The sequence below is a fragment of the Oryctolagus cuniculus genome, chromosome 12 (assembly GCF_051225735.1).
Source record: "Oryctolagus cuniculus isolate XC-2025 breed Fujian yellow rabbit chromosome 12, ASM5122573v1, whole genome shotgun sequence".
NCBI classification, from domain to species: Eukaryota; Metazoa; Chordata; class Mammalia; order Lagomorpha; family Leporidae; genus Oryctolagus; species Oryctolagus cuniculus.
Genome location: NC_142878.1, coordinates 50,142,950 through 50,156,826, shown reverse-complemented (window position 1 = coordinate 50,156,826; position 13,877 = coordinate 50,142,950). Strand labels below are relative to the sequence as shown.

At 41.0% G+C, this 13,877-nt stretch overlaps 1 long non-coding RNA gene across 21 annotated transcripts in view; it reads left to right on the top strand.

The window, feature by feature from the left end:
- The window catches only part of LOC103351184 (uncharacterized), a 430,373-nt gene that overhangs the window by 54,317 nt on the left and 362,179 nt on the right, over positions 1–13,877 (top strand). Inside the window, exon 6 of one of the 21 annotated variants that reach the window (XR_016217454.1) lies at positions 11,335–12,996. The exons of the other annotated variants lie outside the window; for them this stretch is intronic. This is a non-coding gene — a long non-coding RNA (uncharacterized LOC103351184). Of the gene's footprint in view, positions 1–11,334; positions 12,997–13,877 lie in introns of those variants that run through there. 21 annotated transcript variants of the gene reach the window in all.

Here is a 13,877-nt window from a genome sequence, read left to right as displayed (position 1 = left end):
ATGGGATGAAACTAAAGATTAAGGGAAAGCTGTGCCAAACTCATTCTCCCTCATCAACAGGATTTCCTGATGAAGTCAAGTTGGGATTTTGGGGCTGACATCGTGGCCCAGAGGGTTAAGCCACTGCCTGTGATGTTGTCATCCCATATGAGCACCAGTATGGGCTGCTCTGCCTCTGGTCCAGCTCTCTGCTAATGTGCCTGGGAAAGCAGTGGAAGATGGCCTTAGTGCCTGGACTACTGCACCCACTGGGGAGACTTGGAAGAAGCTCCAGACTCCTGGCTTCATCCTGGACAACTCCTGGCTGTTGAAACCCTCTGGACAGTGGACAGTGAACCAGCAAGTGGAAGACTTCTGTATGTGTGTCTCTGTCTCTCTGCGTCCCCAACCCCCTTAATTCAGCTTTTCAAAAAAAATTTTTTTTTTTTTTGACAGGCAGAGTGGACAGTGAGAGAGAGAGACAGAGAGAAAGGTCTTCCTTGGCCGTTGGTTCATCCTCCAATGGTCGCTGCGGCTGGCGCGCGGCGGCCGGCACACCACGCTGATCCGATGGCAGGAGCCAGGTACTTCTCCTGGTCTCCCATGGGGTGCAGGGCCCAAGTACTTGGGCCATCCTTCACTCCCTGGCCATAGCAGAGAGCTGGCCTGGAAGAGGGGCAACCTGGACTAGAACCCGGTGTGCCAGCGCCGCAAGGCGGAGGATTAGCCTAGTGAGCCGTGGCGCCGGCCCTATAAGTTATATTTCAAAGTAGTATAATCCTTGGGTTAGAATGTGGCAACTCCATTCCATTCTTGACGATTTAGCTTTGTATGAATGCTGCACATAAAGGAGGTGGAGACACATTAGATGATGGCCATCTCTCTTTCAGTCTTTTTTTGGCTTTCATATCCATGTTAAGATGTTAAGTATGTCAAGATTCTCAAAATCAGCTGTCTTGTCCACACTTAGAATAATTTAACTAAATATTTGATAAAAGAAACAAATACTGAAGTCTATTCACTTTCCTGAATAAAAGTGCCATTATTCTTGGTAACTTCAATCCACATTTCATTAGTTGTTTTTGCTGGTGGTTTTGATTTTTTTTTTTTTTTTTGCAGCACTTTGATTTCAAGAAGGTGTTCCATTACTGTTTCAATTTTTTTTTAAGGTTTATCTTATTTATTTGAAAGGCAGAGTTAGAGAAGGAGAGACACAGAGACAGATCTTCTATCAGTTGGTTCACACCACAAATGACTGCAATGGCCTTGGCTTGCCCTGGCCAAAGCCAGGAGCCTCTTTAGGGTCTCTGATGTGGTTACAGGGGCCCAAGCACATGCGCCATCTTCCAGGCACATTAGCAGGGAGCTGAATCAGAAGTGGAACAGCCAGGACTCAAAACCAGTTCCCTTCCTGGGTGCTGGTGTTGCAGGCGGTAGCTTTTACCTGCTTTGTTACAACTTGTGTGCCACAACACTGGCCTCACACTTTCTGTCTTGTAGTCACTGTCTCAGTCTGCTCCAGTTGTATAACAAAATTCCATGTATTTCTCACAGCTCTGGGGGCCTGAGATCTATGATCAAGATGCTGGCACATTTGGTCCCTGGTGAGAAATCTGCCTTTATGCTGTGTCCTCAGTGTACAGAGGAAGCTCTGAAGGCCACTAATCCCGTCAAGGGGACCCCACCTTCGTGACCACCTCTGAATCTAAAAGGTTCATTTCCTAATAAGGCATTGGGGACTAGGGTTTCCTCATATGAATTTTTGTGGGGTGAAAACGTTCATCTAACAGCCATAAATCCATAGGTGGATACATTCTGTATGAGAGGACAAGGACAGCCAAGCATTAGAAGTTACAGTTGGAAAACCCAGACACCCTAACTGTTGTACATCTGAGCATTTGCTCTTACCATTGAGACATTTCTTCAAAGAGGGGGTGGGTTAATCTTACTCGTTCAGAAACACCAATCATAGCATCTGTTTTTGCTAAAGTCTTCCTTGCTGCTAAAGTCTTCCTTGCTATGCCAGGAGGCATAGCAGTGTTTGTACAAATAGAATGCCTGGAACTCTATCTAGCTCTCATAATGTCTAGGCTCTGCCACCCCAGATTTTTAAGTTATAAACAAGAAAGAAAGTATGTGTCATAATAAAGGTTCTTCTTGCTTTAAGAGTCCAGAGATTACCTTTAACTGGAGAATTGTGGGGCTTTTTTTTCTTAAGTTCTTAAATTTTTGAGAGCTGGAACTATAGAGGTCTTCCTTCCATCTGCTGGTTCACTCCTCAAATGGTTGCAACAGCCAGAGCTAAGCTGATCTGGAGCCAGGAGCTTCTTCCAGATCTCCTATGTGGGTACAGAGGCCCAAGCACTTGGGTCACCTTCTATTGCTTTCTCAGGCCATATGCAGAGAGCTGAATAAGAAGAGGAGCAGCTGGCACTCGAACCAGTGCGCATATTGGATGACAGCACCACAAGTAGCGGCTTCACCTACTATGCCACTGTGCCAGTCCCTATGGGGTGTTTCATACAAAGACTTGAACAGCATGATTTTGTCATGAGATGTGGCACATGGAGTTGCAGAGAGGGAATGATAGCAAAGCAAATTAGCAGATGGAGAAAATGTGAAGTTGGAGAGAGAACTGGCCCATTTGTATTTAGCTAAGGTGGGTTGAATTCAGAATGCTAAAGAATTAATTTTTAATGATGAGTAATCAGAGGATTTGGGGAGAGGATGTGATGAATACTGGGGGCTTTCGACATTGTACAGCTTTTATTTCTCAGGCCATAGACCGCTTCCACGTATTTTTCAGAGCTTTGATTGTTTTGGAATTTAAACACCTTTCCGATTCATTGGTGCATGTATTACTTGGGGGAAATTGAAAATGTCCTGGAGCTTGAGTTCTGGGAACCCTTGTCTGATGTCTGGAATGTCACATCCAGATTTCCTGATCTTCCCGGATTTTGTTAGTTGACTTTGGCTGTTGGCCCAGTGCAAGTCCCTGTAGTGGACAGCAGCACATAGTCACACACTCATGTGCTCTTTGTTTTAAACTTCATTTAAATCATATCATTCATGGTTGTATCTGTGATTTGAATCTTTACTCAATGCTGTGTCTCTTAATTCCCTCATTAACTCGTTGCTGTGTTTTGGTTATTTTCGTTGTTCCATTTGTTGCTTTATAATTTTCCTCTGTAGGAATATACTGCAGTTTACTCTCTCTACTGTTTCTACTTTTGTGTTTTGAAAACACTGAAATACATACATATGAACAAGTTTTGTTATATGTGAAAGAGTTTCTCTAAGGTCTACTTCTACATGCATAATTGTCAGATCAAGGGTAAGTGCATGTCATTTTTTTTCTAAGCTTTGTAAATAGATGAGAGTCCTGTTGCTCCATGTCTAATTGTTCAGTCTTTAAATTTCTGCTAAACTAATAACTATGAAATTATGTCTTCTTATGGCTTAACTTTGCATTTCCTGAATATTAAAAGTTTGAGCTTATTATTTTGTATATGTCAACCAATAAGTAAAATACTTTTTTTTATTTAGTAAATATAAATTTTCAAAGTACAGTTAATGGATTACTTTTTTTTTTACCATATATTATTAAAAACTTTGTCCTTGTAATTCTCCCAACTTTTACTTCAAATGGTTTGATGCTATTTTATTAGGTGCATTTAAACAAAAGATAGTTGATTCTGGTGACTTAAAACTGGTCACGATCTTCATGTCTTCTATTTTTTTTTCTGTTTATTTTGCCTGATATTACTTCATCAAGTTTTGTTGGTACTTACCTTTCACTATGGTCAAATTTGAAATTCTTCTGTATCCTTAAGTTTTTAGATTACACAAACAGATCTATGTATGTGTAAGTATAGATGCATATATTTCTTTCATACCCATGTTACCAGCTGGATGGAAGTTTCTCGCTTGCGTGTTCTTTCTCTTGTTTCCTCTGTCTCTGAATCTGTCTTTAAAGTAATCTTTCAAAGAAATATCATTTTAGGGGCCAGCACTGTGGTGTAGTAGGTTAATCCTCCACCTGTGGCGCTGGTATCCCATATGGGCGCCGGTTCTAGTCCTGGCTGCTCCTCTTCCCATCCAGCTCTCTGCTATAGCCTGGGAAAGCAGTAGAGGATGGCCCAAGTCCTTGGGCCCCTGCACCCATGTGGGAGACCCAGAAGAAGCTCCTGGCTTCAGATCGACACAGCTCCAGCCCATTGTGGGCATTTGGTGAGTGAACTAGCGGATGGAAGACCTCTCTCTGTGTCTTCTTCTCACTATCTGTAACTCTACCTCTCAAATAAAAAAAAATCATTTTATACTACTATCCATATTCCATGTTAGAAATGTTTCTAAATTTGAGGGTTATACATATTTATATTATATACACATTTGTATTTATATATTTTTATCTAAATATGTTTCCTGGGCTGTGTATTCTTTCCTTCTGTTTTAGGATTTTCTTCTCTTTCCTAGTGTAGAATTTATAGTGTTTCTATTTTTTCTGTATAAATTATAAATCCTTAACTTCTAAAATATACTTGTTAATCAGAACCTCTAATATGTTCTAGAGCAATACATGGCCCACGAACCATTGTAATTCAACTTATTCCTCTCTAAACTATGTGATTTTTCTTTTATATATATTTAAGTTTTATACCAAAAAAATCTTAGCTTTGCTCTTGGTGCTTTACCCAGTGTTGGTCTAGATTGGCATTCATAGTCCACACTGTCCTTGCTCTTCATTTCATTGTGTTTTAGACCTTTTGTAGGGTCATGTTTCATCTGTCTGAAACAGACATCCTTTTTTAGTGCAGTGTCATGGTTACTTTTGTGTGTCAATTTGGGCTAAGGAACATCTGGATAGCCACTGACACATGGCTTCTGGGTGTATCTGTGCAGGTGTTTCTGAAGCATTTAGCATCTGCGTTGGTAGATTGAGACAAGAATACCTGCTTATTGGTGTAGGTAAGCATCATCCAGTCAGTTGAAGGCCCATGTGGAACAAAAAGTAGAGAAAGGGTAAATTCTCTGAGGTGAAATGTTCAGCTTCTCATGCTTTCATACATCCGTTTCTAGTTCTTGGATCTTTGGACTTGGGGACTCACATTGCTGCCCTGTTTACCCCCTAGTTCTCAGGTCTTTGGACTTGGACAGAAACTACACCCCTGTCTTGGCTGGTTCTCTAGCATGTAGATGGCAAATCATGGGATTTCTCATCCTCCACAAATGTGTTGAGCCATTTACCATAATTGCATGCTTTCGTGCCTCTTGTCACCTCCATGTGTGTGGGGGTTCATGGAAAGGGTGAGTATTGTGGTACAGTGGGTTAAGTGCATAAGGACTACTCCCACTTCTACTCCTGACTCAGCTTCTTGTTAATAGTTGTCCTGGGATGCAGCAGATAAAGACTAAAGTACTTGGGTCCCTGACACCTATGTGGGAGTCCCAGGTAGAGTTTCTGTCTCTTGGCTGTGGCATAGCTCAGCTCTAGCTCTTTTGGGGAGAAAACCAGTAGATGGAAACTACTCTTTCCCTCACCCCGTGGCTTTTTGAAATGAAAATGAATATCTTTAAAGTTCATGGAAAATGCGTATTATAAAAACTATGGATTTCAAAATTCTTGCACTTTTTTCCAAGAACTTTTGAAGTTCCCTTATATTGTAACTCATTGTTTCAGTATTCCTCTAAGTTCTCCCTCTTATTACCGTATTTTTCTGGAACTTCCATTATGGTGTGTGTTGGATTTTCTCAATCTCTTATTTCCTTAATCTTTTTTATGCTGTTAAAGATTTATTTATTTGAAAGGCAGAGTTACCCTTGCACGTGGGTACACACACACACACACACACACACACACACAGGGAGAGAGGAAGAGAGCTCTTTTATCCATTGGTTTACTCCCAAATGGCCACAATGGCTGGGACTGGACCAGGCTGAAGCCAGGAGTTTCTTCGAGATCTTCCACATGAGTGCAGGGGCCCAAGTACTTGCACCATATTCCACTACTTTCCCAGGTGCATTAGCAGATAACTAGATTGGAAGTGGAGCAGTTTGGACTCCAACCTGTGCACACAGGGAATGCTGGCACTGCAGGCAATGGCTTTACCCACTGCACCACGGTGCTGGCCCCATCTCTTTATTTTTAAAGTTAATTTCTATGCCTTTCCTAGCATGTTCTGAATGATGTCCTAGGCTTCATCTTTCAGCTGATTATTATTTTTCTCTCTGGCTGTGTCTAACATGTTGTTTCATGTATCCATTAACTTTTTAATTTTAAATTATGCTTATATTTTTAGAGTTTCTTTCATCTTGTGTATTTTATGCTTTATCATTTCCATCATTTTCTATCATGTATCTTATTTCAGGATGCATGTAATATCAGTTATTTAATATTCTGTAAGGAATACTGGTATTATGATGATTTTAAAATTTCAACTTTACAAGTCTAACATTTGCTATTTTTGGTTTGTATTGTTTGTAGAGTTTTCTATGTGTTCTGATTTTTTATCTGCCAACATTCTCCTGAATTTTATCAATGGGAATATTTCATAGTTTTCCAGAGATAATTATTGCTTGCTTAGGTCACTACCAATGCAGAATCTCTTTGAATCCTTCATTAGGGTTTGATGAATTACACAGTTACATGGTTTTGGCTTATAGACTTTAGGATTATGGTTCAAATTCTCAGGGGAATCTTTCCCTACCGTGATCCAGTGCCAAGGTTGAGCCTATTGTGTTGTCATGCCTGAGTTATTTCTTTCTCATCGTTATACTGGCATTGAAATCCATTGGGTTTTGTGTAGTGTGTTTTTTTTTTTACACTGTTTTTAAATATTTATTATTATGCAGCACAGTGGCTCACTAGGCTAATCCTCCGCCTGCGGTGCCGGCACACCGGGTTCTAGTCCCAGTCGGGGTGCTGGATTCTGTCCTAGTTGCTCCTCTTCCTGTCCAGCTCTCTGCTGTGACCCGGGAGTGCAGTGGAGGATGGCCCAAGTGCTTGGGCCCTGCACTCCATGGGAGACCAGGATAAACACCTGGCTCCTGCCTTCGGATCAGTGTGGTGTGCCGGCCGCGGCAGCCATTGGAGGGTGTGAACCAACGGAAAAGGAAGACTTTTCTCTGTCTCTCTCTCTCACTGTCCACTCTGCCTGTCAAAAAAAAAAAAAAAGATTTATTTTTATTTGAAAGCAGAACTAGGGCCAGCGCTGTGGTACAGCAGGTTAACGCCCTGGCCTGAAGTGCTGGCATCCCATATGGGCGCCGGTTCGAGACCCCGGCTGCTCCACTTCCAATCCAGCTCTCTGCTGTGGCCTGGGAAAGCAGTAGAAGATGGCCCAAGTCTTTGGGACCCTGCACCCACGTGGGAGACCTGGAAGAAGCTCCTGGCTTCGGATCGGTGCAGCTCTGGCCATTGCGGCCAATTAGGGAGTGAACTGTCAGATGGAAACCATCCCCCCCCCCCCCTTTCTTCTCTGCCTTTCTTCTCTCTGCCTTTCCTCTCTGTGTATCTCTGACTTGCAAATCTTTTTTTTTTCTTTTTTTTTTTAAAGGCAGAGTTGGAAGGAATTACAGAGAAAGAAATCTTCTGTCAGCTTCTTCATTTCCGAATGGCCACCGCAGTTGGGGCTGGGCCGGGCTGAAGGCAGGAGCCTGGAAATCCACATTGGTGCTGGGCCCAAAGCTCTTGTGCTTTCTTCTGCTTTCACAGGTGCATTGGCAAGGAGCTGGATTGGAAGTGGAGCAGCTGCCACTGCTGGCATTGCAGGCAGCCTTACCCGCTGTGCCACAGTGCTGAACCCATGAAGGTTTTCCTGAGATTCCTTACCACACACTTGTTCCAGACTTTGCAGCTACCCTCTGCAGCTCAGGCAGACTTCAAAGCAGAGGTAGAAGGGCCACAGAGTTCAGCAGAAGCCCTCTTCCAAAGCCAACAAAGGCACTCACTACGCCTCTGCGTTCTTTCACTTCACTTTTGTCTTCTTCATATGTTGTTTTGCTTGCTGTTTTTAAGGAAGTACTTGGCTTCTTTCTGAAAACTAGCCATCTGGGTTTTTTCCATTTTTTTTTTTAATTTGAGAGGCAAACCATCCTAGAGATCTTTAATCCACTGATTTACTCCCCAAGTGCCTACAATAACTGGCAGTGGGTCAGGCTGAAGCCAGGAGTCTGGAATTTAATTTGGGTCTCCCATGTAGGTGCCTGGGACCAGAGAACCTGAGTCATGCTTGCTCCCAGGGTGTGAATTAGCAGGAAGCTCTATCAGTAAGGTTAGCAGCTGGGACTAGCACCAGACACTCTGATACGGGGTGTGAGCATCCCAAGTAGTGCCTTAACTGCTTCACCAAATGCCCACCCCAGGCCGTGTGTTTTTCAGACTATATTAAACCAAACCAAAGCCTAGAGATATTTTGAACCTAATTTAATTTCTAAATTACTTGGTTTAGTGGGGTTCTTTTTTCACATAGCCTTGAAACTGAAAATTTTGATTCTTTTTTCCCATTCATTTAGAAAATCACTCTAAAAAGCAAGGTATTATTTTTCTGTGTCCCTGTTGAATGGTTTTACAAATTTTTTATAGAAAATATTTGCATATTGTCACTGTCATTCATAAAACTATCTTAGAAAACTAAGTACAGAAGGAATCAGAAATGCTTTAAATACACTATTAAAATATTTCAGTGGAATTAGACCCTAAAATGTTCTTTCAATACCTAATTTAGGAAGTTAATTATGAACTAAATACTCAGTAAAGTTAGTGATTGATTTTCTTGCCCTGGGAATATAGCATTTTTCTCCAAGTGACATTTACATAAATATGTCTTAGAAATACCATACACATTAAATCCTACTGTGCTTCCACTTGTGTAGTTGGAAGGCACAAAATGGAAAATTTCAGATGTACTCTGAAAGAATCAAGTAATATTGAAGAAAAACTGAATTATTTAGGAGATAGTATCTATTGCCTTCACCTACTGTCACCCAATATTTTGTTAAAGAACCTATTTTTAAACCCATCTCTACCTATTAACTCCTCCTTTAGAATTTCTTTGCCTTTGAGCAAGGACAGATTCTCATTGCGCTTTATGAATCATTCAAATGACATGTTTGAGATGATATTTTCATTGACATTTGAAAAAAAGCAGTTCGCTTTATGTTTCCATCAGAGTAGGTGGCAATTATGAAAATATGCTTCCCACCTTCACATTAATGATACCAGTAACTCAGGATTACACTGGTAGGAGGGCAGGACTTGCTGTACTAATGCCATTAATTTATTAGAGATGAGGAACAGCAAGATACAGCCATGCTGGCAGCAATGCCAAACAAACAGAGCATTCTTGATTTTCAGAAGAGGTAGAATGAAGCAGGATTCTATGTCCGGTGTCATCTTTGCACTCTGAGCCCTGCAGGCTGGCTAGCTTGCAGTTAGAAATGTGAATTTATTTAATAAGTTCTGAGAGCAAAGATGCTTTTAGATTTTAAAATAAATCCATTACCACAAGAGGCTGTTATATAATTAAAGTGTTCAACTCCCAAACCATGAATATTAAAAAGATACAAAATCTCATGCCATGTTTTAGCTTGATATTGTTTCCATCTCGTATTTCAGGAAGCAGCCTTGACTCAGATCCCAGTCCATTTTTTTTTGGGATGCTATCATCAATAACCTTGGACACTAACCAAGACAGCCTTAATGTCCGCTCAGCTTGAGTAAATTTTAGGTGGGATTTTTCCTGCATCTTGGTCCCTAAGGTCCTTTTTCCCCCAGGACTATTTTTTTTTTATTTACTTATTTACTTGAAAGTCAGAGTTGCTCAGAGAGAGAGGTCTTCCATCCATTGGTCCACTCCCCAGATGGCCACAATGGCCAGAGCTGCGCCAATCCGAAGCCAGGAGCCAAGAGGTTACTCCAGGTCTCCCACGTGGGTGCAGGGGACCAAGGACTTGGGCCATCCTCCTTCACTGCTTTCCCAGACCGTAGCAGAGAGCCAGATTGGAAGTGGAGCATCTGGGACTTGAACCAGCACCTATATGGGATGCCGGCACCACAGATGGTGGCCTTACCCACTATGCCATGGTGCTGGCCCCAGGACTATTTACTTTAGAAGCCTATGATGATAAATTGTTTTACAGCCCCTTTAAGATGAAACTATAAACAAAACAAGAAACCAACTTGTCAGTTTTATAGCCAAGGGCAGGTAGACATAGTCAACTGATCCAAGATATGCATTCCTCTGGTCTTATGACTCGGTGTTGACCCATACTGTCAACTTTATGTTCAGAACACTTTGAAGGTACTTGGAAAATATAGTTCCTCTTTCTTTCTTTTCTTTCCTGCTAAACTTATCACTAAACTTTTCCCTTCATTGGAACTTCCTCTTATGTTCACTGATCAAAATTCTGACCAGGCTCTGGACCTCCAGATGGGTGTTAAAATTTACTTTCCAAATAACACAGAAATAATTTGTGTTGTGGTTATTTTGGTACATATCACACATCACACGCCATCTATTTGTAAAATCCTTCAAGATGGGTTTTTGTCTAATATATGTGTCTTTGCACTCACCCAATATTAGTCTTCACATGTTAGAAAATAAAGATACGCGTTAGGTAAGTGAATCAAAAACCCACTAACAAATGCAAAGTGGTGGTCTTGGTCCCTCCTCTATCCCAAAGTTGCACTGTAAACAGTGTCTTGAACTGTGCAACCTGTTTCCTCAGGGAGGTCAGAACTGCTGATTCATGTTCTTCTAGCCAGAGTTATAGACACAATCAATCAAATCACATTCCCAGTTCAGGAAAACATGAATAAAGTTAGAGAAAAGCAGGAAGTGTCTTTGTTGGCAAAACACCCCATCCTCTGTTCTATTTCAAGTCAAATTCTTGTCTGATCCAAACAGGAAATTAGAGTTATAATTTGTGTGATAGCAAATCTTAAATCTTCAATGCCTTCAACTCATGGATGTTGAAGAAACTGAGGCTGTTTATTTTGAATGATTAGTCTCCAGAATTAAATACCTTAAGGGAGTCAGCGGGGGAAAAAATCATTGTATAGGAGATCCCAGCTAAAGATCTGGAGGATTGGCACTTCCTGGTGAGGTACATGCCCACACCCGTGAACATCACTCTTACACAATGTAGTGTCCACTCTCTGTTCTTTCTTAGGTGCATAGCCAGCTTTTGTTCAGTATAGCCATGTGCCTAGTGAAGTACTTGTTACACCACTCTCATTCACAGCAAGAAAATGCCATCTGGCCAAAAAAATATGTGAATGTCTATTGGGTATGGTTTCTGGAAAAACTACTTTGGTCTCAAAGACAGATGGCACATGCTTTTTTTTTTTGACAGGCAGAGTGGACAATGAGAGACAAAAAGGTCTTCCTTTTCCATTGGTTCACCCCCCACAATGGCTGCCGTGGCCAGTGCCCTGTGGCTGGTGCACCGAGCTGATCCGAAGCCAGGAGCCAGGTGCTTCTCCTGGTCTCCCATGCGGGAGCCAGGGCTGAAGCACTTGGGCCATCCTCCACTGCACTCCCGGGCCACAGCAGAGAGCTGGACTGGAAGAGGAGCAACTGGGACAGAATCGGCGCCCTGACTGGACTAGAACCCGGTATGCCGGTGCTGCAGACGGAGGATTAGCCTAGTGAGCCGCAGTGCCGCCCTGGCACATGCTCTTAACCTTGTCTACTATCTCTTGTTTCCTGTCTGGAACTTGATAAAATACCCAATCCCTAGAAGTATAGTCCATTTTTAAATAATGAAGAATAAAGATACATGCTATGGATGGTGGAATGATGAGAAGATCCTTGGTCCTTGGTGGCACCTTGGTATGGTTGTATTAGTGCTAGACTGCTATTTTCCTTTTTTTAATCTCTCAATTTGTTAGTGCTAGTGTATTTGGGTTTCTGTTACACAGGGACAAATGCAACCCAGACAAATTCAATGGGTGGATAGATTAGAAAACTTTTGGATGATCCAGTGCCAACCTGTTCCTTCAATGTTTTGTACCACCTTCTATACTCTTAATTCACTTGTAAGTTGAATGCAGAGGAGCTAACAGATGACTTTTGGAGATATCAAGAGATACAAGACCCATAAATAATGCTACATCAAACATCTGATCATACTGTAGCCAGAGCTTAGAAACATTGTGTTAATGCAGCTGACACTTTGAAGTTTTTGTCAGAACAACAGGTGTTATACTCAACAAGCATTATAAAACATTACCCTTCAGCCTATGTCAACAGATGAATAGAAAAAAAAAATCATGTAGTGGAATATTATTTAGTTTTAAGACAGGGAAATCCTGCCATTTGTGACAACAAAGGTGAACTAGAAGGACATTTTGCTAAGTGAAATAAGCCAGATATGAGGGTACTTAAAAAATGTCATGGATTTTGGAATTAAAAGGTGAGTTTATTCTTGTGCAAAAAATGTGAAATTCATGCATCAGAGGGATTTGAAAAGTTCATGGAAGTTGAGATTATGAAAAATTTATGCTTGGATTTCAAATTTTTTGCACCAAAACAAATATATTACATCTCCACACACTTCCTGAAGCTCCCTTATAGGACAGACACTGTATGATTCCACTTACCTGAAATATCTAAAACAGTCAAATTTGTAGAAGCAGAGATGACCCTTGTACATTAGGGGCTGGGAAGTGAAGAGATTCAGAGTTGTTATTTAATGGGTAAAGATTTTGATTCAAGATAAGTTCTAGAGATCTGAAAAGCATAGCTCCTGTAGTTAACAACACAGTTTTGTACGCGAACTCAAAAGGCTTCCATAGCCTTGGCAACTCATGACTAGAGCCTAGGGAGATTACTGACACCATAAACAAGAGTGTCAAATTGTTAAGTCAACAACAGGAGTCACTGTGTACTTACTCCTCATGTGGGATCTCTGTCCTTAATGTGTTGTCCAATGTGAAGTAATGCTATAACTAGTACTGAAACAGTATTTTACACTTTGTGTTTCTGTGTGGGTGCAAACTGATGAAATCTTTACTTTATATACAGAAGATTGATTTAATATAAAGATAATTGAAAATGAATCTTGATGTGAATGGAATGGGAGAGGGAGTGGGAGATGGGAGTGGTGTGAGTGGGAGGGAAGTTACGGGGTGGGGGGAGCCTTTGTAATCCATAAACTGTACTTTGGAAATTTATATTTACTAAATAAAAGTTAAAAAAAATTTCTTCCCATTCTGTGGGTTGTCTCTTAACTATTTCCTTTGCTATGCAATAGCTTCTTAGTTTGATAGATTTCTATTTTTCAAATTTTGTGCTGTTTTTCTGCTTATGTTTTGATATAAAAATATGCCTTTACTGACATCTTGAAGTGTTTCTCCTATGTTTTAACACTTTTATTCTTTCTTTCTGGTTTTATGTTTGTCTCTGATCAACTTGAGTGTTTTTTTTTTTTTTTTTTTTTTTTTTTTCGGACAGAGTTAAGAGAGAGAGAAAGGTCTTCCTTTTCCATTGGTTCACCCCCTGAAATGGCCGCTACGGCCGGTGCGCTGTGGCTGGTGGAGGATTAGCCAAGTGAACAGTGGTGCTGGCCTAGTTTTGTTTTTATTTTTATTTTTTATTTTTTTTATGGTGACAGTCAGGCTTCATTCTTCTACATATATATCCTGTTTTCCCAGCACCGTTTATTGAAAATGGTATCCTTTTCCAGGTCATATTTTTGGCACCTTTGTCAGTTGGTTTAAGATGTGTGAATTTTTTTCTGGAGTCTATACTGTTCCATTGGTTGGTGCGTCTGTTTCTGTATCAGGACCACTGTGTCTAGGCTACTACAGCCTTGTGGTAGGTCTTGAGATCAGGAAATGTGATATCTGTAGCATTATTCTTTGTGTTCTAGATTGTTTAGGCTGTTTTTGTGCT